The 12,992-nt window shown below is 38.5% G+C and overlaps 1 protein-coding gene across 5 annotated transcripts in view; it reads left to right on the top strand.

Annotated features, from left to right (window-relative positions):
* LOC101471592 (leucine-rich repeat and fibronectin type-III domain-containing protein 2) overlaps positions 1-12,992 on the top strand; it is a 142,636-nt gene that overhangs the window by 118,303 nt on the left and 11,341 nt on the right. The window lies entirely within an intron of this gene.

Raw genomic sequence — 12,992 nt, 5'->3', positions numbered from 1 at the left:
AGCTGCCTCCCTCTCTCTTTCACCTGGCACGCTCAAATTATGTATCTATACAAGGCTCAGTGCTTTCCATGACAGCTTCTTGTATGTTCCTGTCTTTCTCTGTCTTCCTCTTAAACTTAAATGTTCTGCTCTCATACTCTGCTAGCTCTCTGCCGTTTGGTTGGAGGATGACTGGTGCCAGTAATCAGCTTTTTCTGGTGGCTTGAAAAAGAAGTTAAGGCACTGAACAGCTGCCAGCCATCGTGTGCATGAGTGTGTGTCTGTTTGTGTGTGCATCTGAATGTCACCATAGATGGTAGTCTTTAAGCAGAGCACATGAGAAAGTGAAATAAAATTGAATTTTGAGGCTGTCAACCAGCACACTTTGAGCAGCCTGTCAAAATCTAATCACAGATGGCTTGATCAAACAGTGTGTCTCACTCTGGTAAAAGGTTTTCTGCCTTCCACATGTAAAATTAAGAAAATCTTCCACCCACAGAAAAAGACAGCCTGTAGGCTTTTGCATACAATGTGAGCTTGAGTGGCTTTGCCGCTGGTGTTGTGCTATACATTGGAGCTGTAACAAGGGTGATGGATGGAGGCTGTTACTCACAAGTGATTTGCATCATCTTTACTGTTGCCACAAAGCTTACGTGGGAACCATCATAAAACACATTTTTTCTCTCTTTTCATGGTAACAGAGCATATCTACAGTTGTTTCTCTCCTTTCTTTGGTCTTTAGCCTATCGGGCACAGCAGGGGGAAAAGGCGATTGGTCTCCATAAGTTTTTTTGCCCGGACTCCCTCTGCTCCAGTCGACCCTCCTTCGCACCGTGATCCACTTTTCCTTCTGAATGTTCCTAGGCTATACATCTCTTTCTTCCTTTTCCACCCTCCTCTCTACTGTATCTCACTCTCCCCCTCATTCTCACTCCCCACTGCAATGGCTCCATGTTGTGGTGCACCTTCAGGCTGTGTGTGGGATGATGTTGTGGGTTGGCATCTGGCAGCCTCTGATAAGAGAGCGAGTGAGCTGGTTCTATTCCTTCTGTGATTCTTTTGATTTTTTTTTTCTTTTTGGGGGGGGGTTTGACGGAGTGTCCAGGGAGACCACTGGCCAGGATTTTTTTTTCACAATGTCTGAAGGACAGTGCCAAGAATATACTATACAATAGAAGTGGAACACCCTAGTCTCACAGAAAAACATGAAATGATCATGACCCTATATATTCCATGGCTGAGCCATGTTATGTGGAATTATATGCTTTCCCATAGAAAACAACAAGCCTTTACACATAATTTTAATTGTCAGTGTAATATGGTGTCGTCATCACCAGCTTTCAGAAATTGTGAACTGCAAACCCAACCAGCTACTTTAATTTAGGCCCCAACGTCTGGACTGGGTACAGTAGGAACACACACACAAAACTTAATTTTTGGGCAGTTTCTCCCTTTCTTCTCTGCATTCTTCTCTCCTCTAGGGGAGGTTTCATTTGGGAGCACCGGTTGATAGCCATATTCAGATCTTTTTTCAGATGTGTTCAAGGCTGGTCTCTGGCTGGGCCACTCAAGGGCCATTGTCCTATTGGAAGATGAACCTTTTCTCCAGTCTGAGGTTCAGAAAACCCAGGAGCAGGTTATCATCAAGGATGTCTCTATACATGGCTGCATTCACCTTTCCGTCACTAGTCTCCCAGTTCCTGCTGCCAAAAAAATCCCCACAGCATGATGCTGCCACCACCATACTTCGGTATAGGGAAGATATTGGTCAGGTGATAAGTGGTGCCTAGTTTCCTCTAAACATGACGCTTGGCATTCAGCCCAAAGAGTTCAGTATTTGTTTCATCTGCCCAGAGAATTTTGTTTCTCAAGGTCTGAGGGCCCTTCAAGTGCCTTTGGAAAACTTTAGTCAGGCTGTCACTCTACAAGGCCTGATTCGTGAAGTGCTGCAGGCCTTCTGAAAAAAAAAACACACAAAAGGACAGCCTGCAGTGTTGCTCTTCAGAGAGCAACACTGGAGCTCTGTCAGAGTGGCCATTGGGTTCTTGGTTACCTCCCTGACCTAAGCTGTTTGTCCAGCTCTAGGAAGTCCTGGTGGTTCCAAACATCTCCCATTTACAAATGATGGGAGCCACTGTGCTCAGAGTGCACTCAGAAGTTGTGCACCTGAAGTTTTATTGTTATTGTTGCCTTTTGGGTTTTTTCCCCTAAACTCACTTTCTGTAAAAACAAAACAATAAGTAAAAAAATACCCTAAATAGACTGAGGAAACCCTTACCTATGCTAATAGGTTTTGTGGTTGTATCACTAAAAAATGACCATTACACTGTAGTTTCATCCACTGCTAATATGAAAGCTCTATGAGTGGCCTGTTTATCAAATACTGGCACAAAGGTGAGGAAATGTGTGTTTGAACTTGCAAAGAGGCACTCTGTAAAAGTTGACCTTGGAAAATCTAAATATTCCTTCACATAGTGATTGTGAATAGAAAATCTGAGCAATGGGCTGTAGTTTATCACAGTCATTTTTTTTCTAGAAGCTATGCTTACCTCATAGGACAAATACTGCAATTTATGTGTATTAATTCGACTCCCAGTCCTCCTTTGTTGAATAGTGTGCCTTCCTAATAGAAACATCTCCCCTGTTTCGCTTTTTCCATTTGTTTCATTTTGTGCTTGACCTAGGGCTAGAAGGGTGGGCATGGGGACTTTCACTATTTGTCAGTCTGCAATTAATTCAAAATGTTCCTCTGGGGAAAGAGCCAGACATACCTAACTGCTATAATCATCTCCATGTTTAGGCCCTGTGAGAGAATGTGGGGCATCATTAGCCACAGATTGATTGTAGCTTTGCTAGCAGTGGTATTAGATATCCTCTGCACAAGGAGTGTATTTGTATTTTGCTTCAAAACAAACAACAGACACTAATTTATTTGGATCACTGAGTTTAGCATATAAGATATTTTTTATGAAAAAAATGGGCTTGTTAGCATCGCTGCAACTAAGTGTTGCAGCTAGTGGGAGGAAGCAGAGGGATCTTTATCATAATAAAAGTTAAAGAGCATTTCTATATGATATTAGCTACAGTGAGAAAACCACGGTAAAAAGTAAGGAAAATCTTTCATGTGAAATGTTCAAAACTATGTTTTTATGTTGGATCAAGTTTTTATATCTTTTAAGATGTGTAATTAAGAAAGAATGAAGTTTTTTTTAACCCAGTAAATAAATAATGTGGATTTGAGATACAAGATGATTTTGTAATGTACTTATTATAATTACTTGCCCAAAAGTTTGTCATATAAAAATTCACTGTAGATTTTCGAGAACTTTGAGTCTTTAAGATGTTTTCTTTCCTACAGCATTAGCCTTTTGGCTTTTTTACACTGATGCCTGGATTGTGTTGCAGACACAGACACAGTCAGCTCAAGGCCCAACAGATGAGCAATCATTCCTTTTATACTTCTTTGATGTCCGCTTGAAGTCTACCAGCTGGGGTGAATGTGTAGTTTGTCCATTGTAATGGCATAATTTAAATTCCCCATGGTCTAGTCTGCAAGGTTACAAATTTCAGGCAAACACTGGCATCCACACAGACCCTTTTACTCACCATCTGATGGAGATTTTCACTCAGGTCAAGCGGAGCTGAGTGGACCCTAGCGGACTCGTGGGTGCAAAAAGTATAATTCAGGCTTGAGGCAAATCACTATGAATAAAATATGACTTCACAACTTGCATATTTATTAATTTCTTATCCTCAGGCCTTGTGTGTCTCAGGATCTTGATTCTCGTGTTAGGCATGCTGTCAAGCATAGGAATACGTACAAAAAAAGTGATAATGCAGAGATACACATGTACACTGTCATGACCCTGAATATGTTACGCTTTGCTCCATCTCACACTTGAACGGTTCAGAAGGTCTGATCTGAAATTTCAGCAGTATTGTGCAAGAGGCCAACTAAATATTGAATGAATAAGAGACACAAGTAAGATGTTTTAGTTGGATAAAGGGAGCAAGAGCATGAGGCGTAGGCAATGACTTGTCAATTACCCATTTAAGTCTGATACAGAGCAGAACCTATGACTTGCCTCAGGTGGTGTGAGGGATGTTATGTGATGAATACAAGAGCGTATCCACCACTGGAACTATATATATAGCTTTAAAGTCAAATTTGAGTGGGAGATTTCTGAAAGTGCACAGAATACTGACTCATCCCTACAAGGTTCTCTTGTTTTACAATATATCCTTGTATACTACTAAACCCCTCCTATTAGCAGCTACAGAATTGGGTAATTCTTTAGTAATTTTGTCATTACAATATTCTAAAACGCTAGTTTGTTGTGATTCTTCTCTCTATTCGTTGCTTTTTTTTTACTTTTTATTCAGGGCCTTTTATATAAACTAAACATGGTTAAACATGAAAATAAAAAAGTAATGAATGAAAGGACTGTAAAAACTGTGGTGCAGTCATGATTACAGACTCTTTTTGGTTTGCTGTAGCTCTCTCCTCTTAAACTAATTGCTTTGCTGCAGTCTTAACTTTATGGCTAACAACAGACCTGACGGATAAGTCACACATACAGGTATAGTTGAGCCTTTGCTACACTGTTTGGCATAAAATAATTGTGTGACAGCTTTTCAATGATCAGCATTTTCACTGTAGTTTGTTTGGACGAGCTGCCCACAGCGAGCTTTCAACACATCTGCTGAAAAATGATATCAATGGGGAAACTGCCTCAGCCAGCTAAAATTCAAACTGAAGCATTCAGTGAAAGAATCTGAGTAATTACAACTCTCACGTGACGGGACTGAAATGCCAGTGACCAACAACGATTTCACCAGCTAATTTCTTTACCTAGGAGGAGCGGCGTCAAGTGTGTGTCACTGTGCGACAACCTCCAGATGGTTTAAGCAGCCTACATCATTATGGTGGTTGAAAAGAAAATAAAACCCTGTCAAAGCCCGACTCTCCATCTGCAGGATCCGCGTCTTAATCATGCTTCTGGCACATTTTTGTTGCACAATATCCCTGACAATTCAGTGCAACCTGTTCTGCTCAGATGATTCAGCTTCACCTCCACTGGCACATTATCTGCTGAATATGAATTAAGCTCATATCAGACATTCCAGACTGCCTGTGCACATTGTATAGCCATCATGATCAAGCTTCTTACTTGGCTTAAGACTCTGGCAGCTCACGTCTTAATTTATCTTAAAACTTATTAACATTTTTATTAATTTTTTTTTTAATCTAAAGACCACTAGCATTGTCCAAATTGCTTCTCTGCCTTTTTTAGACTTGAAAACATTATGGAATTTTAGCATGTGAGATATTATTATGCCAGACAAAACAACAGCGATAGATGGACATTGTCTAATTTGATAAAGGTTAATTGGGTCAGAAAATAGCTTTAAAATGATGAACAGTCACATTTCTAACTGCAGGCCTCAAGTTGGCATCAATTAATTTGTTGCTGTTTGAGGGTGTTCAACCCCCCACCCCCTTCCTCACCTACAGTACCCGCCATCTTCCCCGCACCCCACCTCCTGTTGTTAGCACTCATTTCTGTGCAAGGGCAGGAAATCTTTATCTTTATTGCAGGGTTTGTGAGTATTCTTTGATTAATTATCACGTGCGTGACAACATGTGTTTGCCTTTGGATGTCAGCGATATGCCTGCACTGAGCACATGACAAAGGTAAACTAGAGGAATGAAGAAGATAGGCCTACACAGCTTTAACATGTCTGCCTTTTGCTACTTTGATGACTTGTTTATGACGTGGCTGTCATGTGTGATGAATGAAAATGTAGGGAAGAAACAGTAAAACAAAGGGTTACTCATATGCTCACAGAGAACTTACACACACCCACTCACACCCTGCAAATGTTAATGATGTCAAAGATGTTGATGTATCAGCAAGTGCATGCTGCAAACAGTGCTGAAAAGAAAGCTTAGGGAGATTTTTTTTTTGCTCAAATGCAATTAGGCTTTCTTTTCCTGAACTATTGGTTCGTTTATTGGACAACTTATTTGAGAAACACGACGCAAAACTGCTACATAGGGTGAAATGTGAAGCAATAACAGCAACAACAGGAAATAAGTTCAACATCATCAGTAACTGATATTTTCAGAGATTCAGTGTGAATTAAACTTTGCAAGGATGTCAATATTACATGTTCATTGGAAATACATATCCTTAAATCTAAGACAGAGAAAGCGTAGGGGAAAACAAATCCCTCTTGGTACTCTTGATAGTGATCCTTTTCTTTTTTGTACATTAAAGGTGCTGTTAACAACTAATTCAATTTACTTTTAAAAGCCAAAATGTAGCAAACACAGGGCTGAAGTTGTAGCCCACAGCTAACACACTCACTGACTAAGAATTGAAGTGAACACAGCTTTCAAGAACGTCTCATTTTCAACAAAAGTTAAGTCTGCCATATCAAAGTTTGCTTCTTTACCCACCCACAAAGAATAGATCTGTTTAGTTGTGTCTTACATAGCCCCGTCTAATTGTGTAATGACTTCATAAGCTGTGTGAGGCTGAAGGCAAAGTGTGGATTTTTTATTTTCATTTTATAGTTAAACATCCTGGAAATTTTATGTCTTTCAGTTAGATTTCATCTCAGACTTGAGATATATTTGAATAACTTCTGTCTGTAATGAGAGGAAAGGAGACTGATAGAAACCAAGAAGAGATGAGTAGTTTGTGTAAGATTGAAACATAACTATACAACTGGTAATATTTTTTCTTCCATAACAGATTTATGAACATATGACAAGTTGGTTTTGTTTTGTTTTGGGATGTTTTTTTCTGTAGCTTTCTTAACTTTTAGTTTCCTTCTCAGCAAATATGAATTTCCTTTTTTTTCAAACCATCATTAGGAGCAGTGAAATAAACACCAGCATAATACAAAAAAATGCTGGCTGGGAAATGCTTGTATATCTATAAAATATATACAGCTTGTTAGATTAGATTTAATTGGTCAGTCTTGAGTCACCTGCTTGCAAAGATTAAAGTACTTACCTGGCTACTACTATAGAAATATAGCCATGATGAAAAGAAAGTACACCCTCTCTCAAATCTAAGCTTTTATGTATCTTTTTAAAGACAAGTCTTTCAGTGTTTTTCCCAAGTGTTCTAATATTACCTTTAATGTTTAACATGTCAACTTAGGTCTGGAGTATCTGATGTCGCTCTTGGGTTATTTTGCAGTCTGACCATGTGGCGAATTTCCTGGGAAGTCCAGTTCTGGGAAAATTGGCAGATGTCTTTGCGTAATCTTTGTGAATAATTTTGTGAATAGTTGTCTCTCCCTCGCTCTCTCTGTTGACCCTGTGATGGACTGGCAACCTGTCTAGGGTATACCCTGCCTCTTGTGCTGGGATAGCCTCCAGCACTCTTGCCCCATGACACTGAATTGGATTAGTGGAAGAAGATGGATCAATAATTTATGTTTAACTTGAATAAGTAGAGTTTGTTTTTCGTTTTTTTCTGGATAATTGAAAAGAGAGAAAGTGCCCCAATGCCCACCATTAACCAGCCAGACTGCTTAATGCTGCACTGGCATTTCCTGGACACCAGAAATAACTGTTCTCACTTTGTTACTCTGTCCTCATTAAAAAGAAAGGTGCCAAGCATGGAGCTTAACCACAGCGCACAGAAGAGCTAACTAAATTTACAGTCCTTTAATCACTTTATTAGTGTTTTATGGTTTACAACAAATATCATTAAATTTAGGATATTATCTGTATCTGTCATTTCTCTACTGACTGTACCAACACTCAGTTCATCATTGGTTTTGTATTTTTGTATTCAGTATATAACACGCAGTGTGCAGATTTAGATGGGGAACAGAAAGGACCTTAGAACAGTTTAATAGCTTGATCCCATTTCTTCCTTTAGTATCCTACAGTAAAGTATTTTCTATTATCTCTATAGACAAAAGGCTGTGTGTGTGAATCTGCTGAAGGAAAGTCTGGACAGGATTTAGACACTTGTCACCCTCAAGAGTGAAGCTTGTCCAGGCTTAAAAATTGTCTCTAGAATCCAAAAATCAGCTGGCAGTGGTGAAATTTCCAATTTAACATCAGAGCACCCTTCTGAAAAAGAAAAAAAACTCTTGGTACAACAGAACTTTGTTGTGCCAAGACTCCCTCCAAGCTTTGCCTCAGTCTGCTTGTGCAGCTATCCAGGAGGTTCAAGTCTGATACAGGACTGCATGTAATTCATAGAGCCATGTCTGAGAAGCTTGTCAGGACAGGTAGCTGAAAAGACGAGCTCACAGCTGGTTGATGTAATCCTCAGTAGCTGGCTTTTGTGTTCTGGAAAGGTGGAGCTATTCAGTTAATCTTTTCTTTGCTACCAGTCACTGGCAATTCTGTGCAACACGTATGTTTGACTGAGCACACAGATTACTTTGGTTAACATCCAGAGAAGGTTTCAGCCATTGTATCCTCCCTCCATTTTTCACTCTGATAATTTCCATCTTTTGTCGAGATTATTCCAGAATTGCAAAATTCACTTTCTAAATCCTGTGAGCAGTTGTCCTCTTATGCTTGTACATACTCTCACATATATATTCTAATAATCAAATCAAAAGATTTATATTACGTGAAAGGAAGAAGACTGCTTAGCCTGTCATTTTACACCTGCGTAAGGCACCTTTATATGTGCTGGCAACCCCGTACGGTAGTGAGAGAGAGCTGTTGTCACTACTTTGAGCGTCAGCACCCACAAATGATGCAACATGACATCAGTGGATTGTATGTAGCACAGTCAGGCTTACTGAGCTGTCAGCCTGTGACATGTTTTATCAAAGCATACCAGAAGAAAGAGAAAGATGTAATGCTCGAGAGTCCAGCTCCGTCTGCACTGCGCTCTCTTCCCGTTGTTAAGGAGACAGCAATGTATTGGAAGATTGTGAACAAAGCTGACAACTGAGGCAAAAAAGGACAAATCTCGGTGAAAGGACTCAGCTAGAGGTTTTATTGTTTTTTCTTTTAACACGACAATGGGTCGAAGAAAGAATGAAAATTTGTATAACATAGATTGTCCTGACGTTTACAGCCTGGCTTACCTGCATTAGGAATTAAACTGATGCGGACAAGGCTTTGTTGGTGCCAAGGGAAGGCAAAACCATCAGAGTGACCGTCATCTCCCTCAGGGCTAACTCAACCTATATAGTACAGTCGGATTTTTGTCTAACAGATGGCAACACAGCTGTGTAAGCATGTTCATGTGATGGTTACCCTTGTACAACAAATTTCCACTTACAAAATACACCTTGTTTTTGACAAACTTTTCGTCCTTGTGTGTTTGTGTTCCCCTAATTCAAGCGTGTCCTCATTACTAGGGTGTGGGATGCTGTCTTTATATCAAAGCCACTGGCATCTGAGAGAGAGGCACAATGTCTTCTTTGCGTTGTTGGGCTGATGCACTCCTTACACCAATGGTTAGAATGGTCTCATTCACAGTGGGTCACAAAAAGATGCTTGGTCATTGTCATAGTTATGGGGTTTTAATTCTGTTACATACGGTCGTATTATACAATTATTGTTCTCCATATCTTATCTTCACAATCTTTTACCATCAACTTGCTTGATCATCTTTATGTTTTGTACTAAGCAGTTAATGGTTTCCACCATTATGTCATTTTCTCCTTTCAAACTAGTGTTCTTTGTGTTTTCCCAGTTTCTACATTTTTGTTGTGTATTTTTGTTCTTTTGTGCATCTTATTGTTTTTTTTTTTTGTCTGTTTTTTGGACCTTACATTTTCATTTTCAGTCACCTGTTAATGATATTTAGCTTGTTGGATTAAAAGTATGGTGTTTGGATTTAGTCTTCTGATTCAAGTGTCTTCTGTTTACATCTTTAAAACCATTGAAGTAAGGCATCACATCAACTTGTTGTGAATGGCTGTATTTCAACCCAAGTCACAATCTTTTTCCCAAACATGACATAGCCTTTAGAAAGAGATAAAATATATTAATCAGCCCAGTTTTGTTTCCTTTGGACAGTTTGTTCTTTATGTTAAGCTAACCAATGCTAATACTGTAGTAATACTGTAGTTAAACTAGTCTCCATACAACTAAGTATATACCTTGCTTTCAGCTAGATTTCTTACTCAGTTTATAATGTATAAAAAGTTTGGGGTCACCTGAATAATACTTCAATCTAGTTCAAACTGACTGAAAGCCATCAGCTGTCCAATCAGTGCATTTTAGCAGTCAATAAGATTTCTTTCTGGTTTGTTTCTGACAGAAAATAATTTCCAATAATACATGTTCTCTTTCAGCAAATGGACAAAACAAGAAAAAAAAAAACATTAATTACTCTAATCTCGCATTTCTCCACATTACTGTGTGGAACCTTTACCGATAAAATACAAGAACAAGAAGTTTGAAAACTGCATTTGCTCATGGATTTATAAATTCATTTATGAAACTAAATTCAAGGAGCTCAAGCAGAAGCTCCTAATGGTGCAATAATATTCTATATTACGTGCCTCAGGAAAAAATAATCGCTTTTATTGCTCATGAATTCTGTTTAAAAGTACATATGGGCGGCATTTTTACATAAAGTGGATAAAGAGTCTCATACAAAGACAGCAACCAATACGAAAAATTTGAAAAGGTGAATATTTCCCAGTGCTAAAAGATCTCTGAACTTTTGATGCAATCATAGACATATAGTATATTACAAAAATACTACAATAAAATATATGTCTATAAAATATCTAACAAAGTAGATGAACACTTTGTGTCTATTTGTTCGACTTCTATTGTTGTGTCGTAAGTTGAATTAATTTCACAGAAGCTTATCCGTAAGATCAATAAGGAACATCTGTAGTCACTCATCTGTAGTCACTTCCACTTTCCCACACTGTCAAGCTGATTGTGACATCACTGGTCTAGTCCAATCGGCTTTCTGCCGGCCAATCAGCCTTCACTCCGCGTACTTTAAATCTCACTGTGTCTGTCTTGCAGTTTCCTTCCTCCAACTAACCCTCTCCCCGATCACCATCTCTAATTATTCAGGCTCTATTCAAGACTCCATCTTTATCTCCACCACCAGCGTTTAGACTCCAGGGGGTCCTGCCCTAATCCCATTGAGGTCTAACCGCCAAATACCTCAAATTGAATTCTGTACATAAATAAACCATGCTCAATTCCTTCTAATGATCTCTTCTTATTGAACTATATGTCAGCGTCATTGATGTACTGTGGAACTGTATAGAACATATCCTTGTTGGTATTTCTGTTATTTTGTCCCTTACAGTAAATTTTAGATGGTGGTGCAGGCTTGGTAAAGGTCATGAGTAAATAGATATGGGCCTCAAACATGGTCCACGGTTTATACTGTACGCCTTTGTGAGTGAACCTCTTCTCTTCCTGAAAGGTCACCTCTGAATCTCTTCTGCCTACATTTCTCTGCCCAGTAACCGTAATACACGTTGAATATACGTAGATAATACTAGGAATCTTTCTGAGATTATATCTAATACATATGAATTTCTACAGAATTTCTATATTTTTTGATAATATTTACCCACCAAAATTGTACCCTTCAAGTGAAAAACTGCCAATGAAAAACGATACATAAAATATAAAGGCAGATTCTTTGAGGTTATAGGACTTTTCAGCTGCTGTTTCTAGATGGTGTCCATTAAAATGAGTACATGAGGCAACCTGTCTGTCATCACTGACAGCTCTCACCATGAGGCCTTTTGGGGATCAGCTTCAGAGCGCTGAGAGGATCAGAACAGTAGGCATCCAGCCTGCAGTACTTGGCTAAAAGAAAAACCTTTTGCACAGAGTTTCACAGTTTTAAATAGTGCTGATTTTAAATTGTTACATTAGGATTGAGACAGTGAAACCTCAGAAAAGTCTGTAGCATAAATATTAGCACCACATTGTAGCTTTTTTCTACGATACTAAAAATTAAGAAAAGGACTTTAGCTGTGTGAACTGAAAAATGAGAAATCTCTCTTTCTCTCTCTCTTTCTCATATATCTATAACATGTTGCTTTTTTATTTCTAAGAATTTTGTGTTGTATTTCTTCTTGGTATTAAAAGGTTTATAGTACCATTTGGCCTCATCAAAACTGTGGATCATAATTTTGGTAGTTCCGCTGTTTTTTTGGCTTTGTTTTTTTAAATTAACTTCTTTGGTGAAAGTGAGTATTGCAAAAAAAAACAAACCACTTTGCATGAGCTTTCTAAGCATTTCACTGTGACACACAACCCAAATGAGGAAGCATTTGTGATATGATTACAGATTGATTTTGTAAATTGGAAAAAATAGTCATATATTTCTTCTTCTAAGTTATTGAAAAGCACAGCCTACACATGAAGAGATGTTGCAAGGTAGTCACACATAAGTCACAATGCTGCAACTAGCACCTCACACATACATAATAATGAATATCTGAATTGACGTAGTTAATGTAAAACAAATTACAACCATGCTTCCATGGTTCTAGAGAGAACCATGCAGACTACAAGGCAGAGTTTCCCATTAATCAAAATTGCTCATGTAAAAAAAAAAGGATGATTGAAATTGATTTTTAGGTTTTGAGTGTATTAGGAATTAATGATACAAATATCTGGGGGAATTAAAAGCTAGCTGTATGAAGTCAAGTGTGGCCATCCATTTGGAGCAGTCAGCCAGGTGTGAGGACTGTTAATGTACAGAGGCAGGCTGACTTTTTCCATGTCTAACACATGTGGTTTGTGTAATATTCTTTCCAAATTTCTGACTACAATGGTGCAGACACAATGAAAAAAGGAAACAAATGAGAAAAACTGTGTAAAATCATATATAGCGCACAGCATAAAAAAAATGTAGTAAATGAGTAGTTCATGTAACTTTTGCATTTTGTCTTAACAAAATTGTGTAACATCCCAAGAAAGAACACAACATGCATTGTTTGTTGTGGAAACTAGTTCAGGTACCCTACACTTGAACTAGTTTCCACTGCATGTATGTCGGTATCTGTAATGACAGCTTATA

Source organism: Maylandia zebra, linkage group LG19 (assembly GCF_041146795.1).
Source record: "Maylandia zebra isolate NMK-2024a linkage group LG19, Mzebra_GT3a, whole genome shotgun sequence".
Taxonomy (NCBI): domain Eukaryota; kingdom Metazoa; phylum Chordata; class Actinopteri; order Cichliformes; family Cichlidae; genus Maylandia; species Maylandia zebra.
Note: the sequence above shows the minus strand (reverse complement) of the source record. Positions and strands in the feature narration are given on the sequence as shown.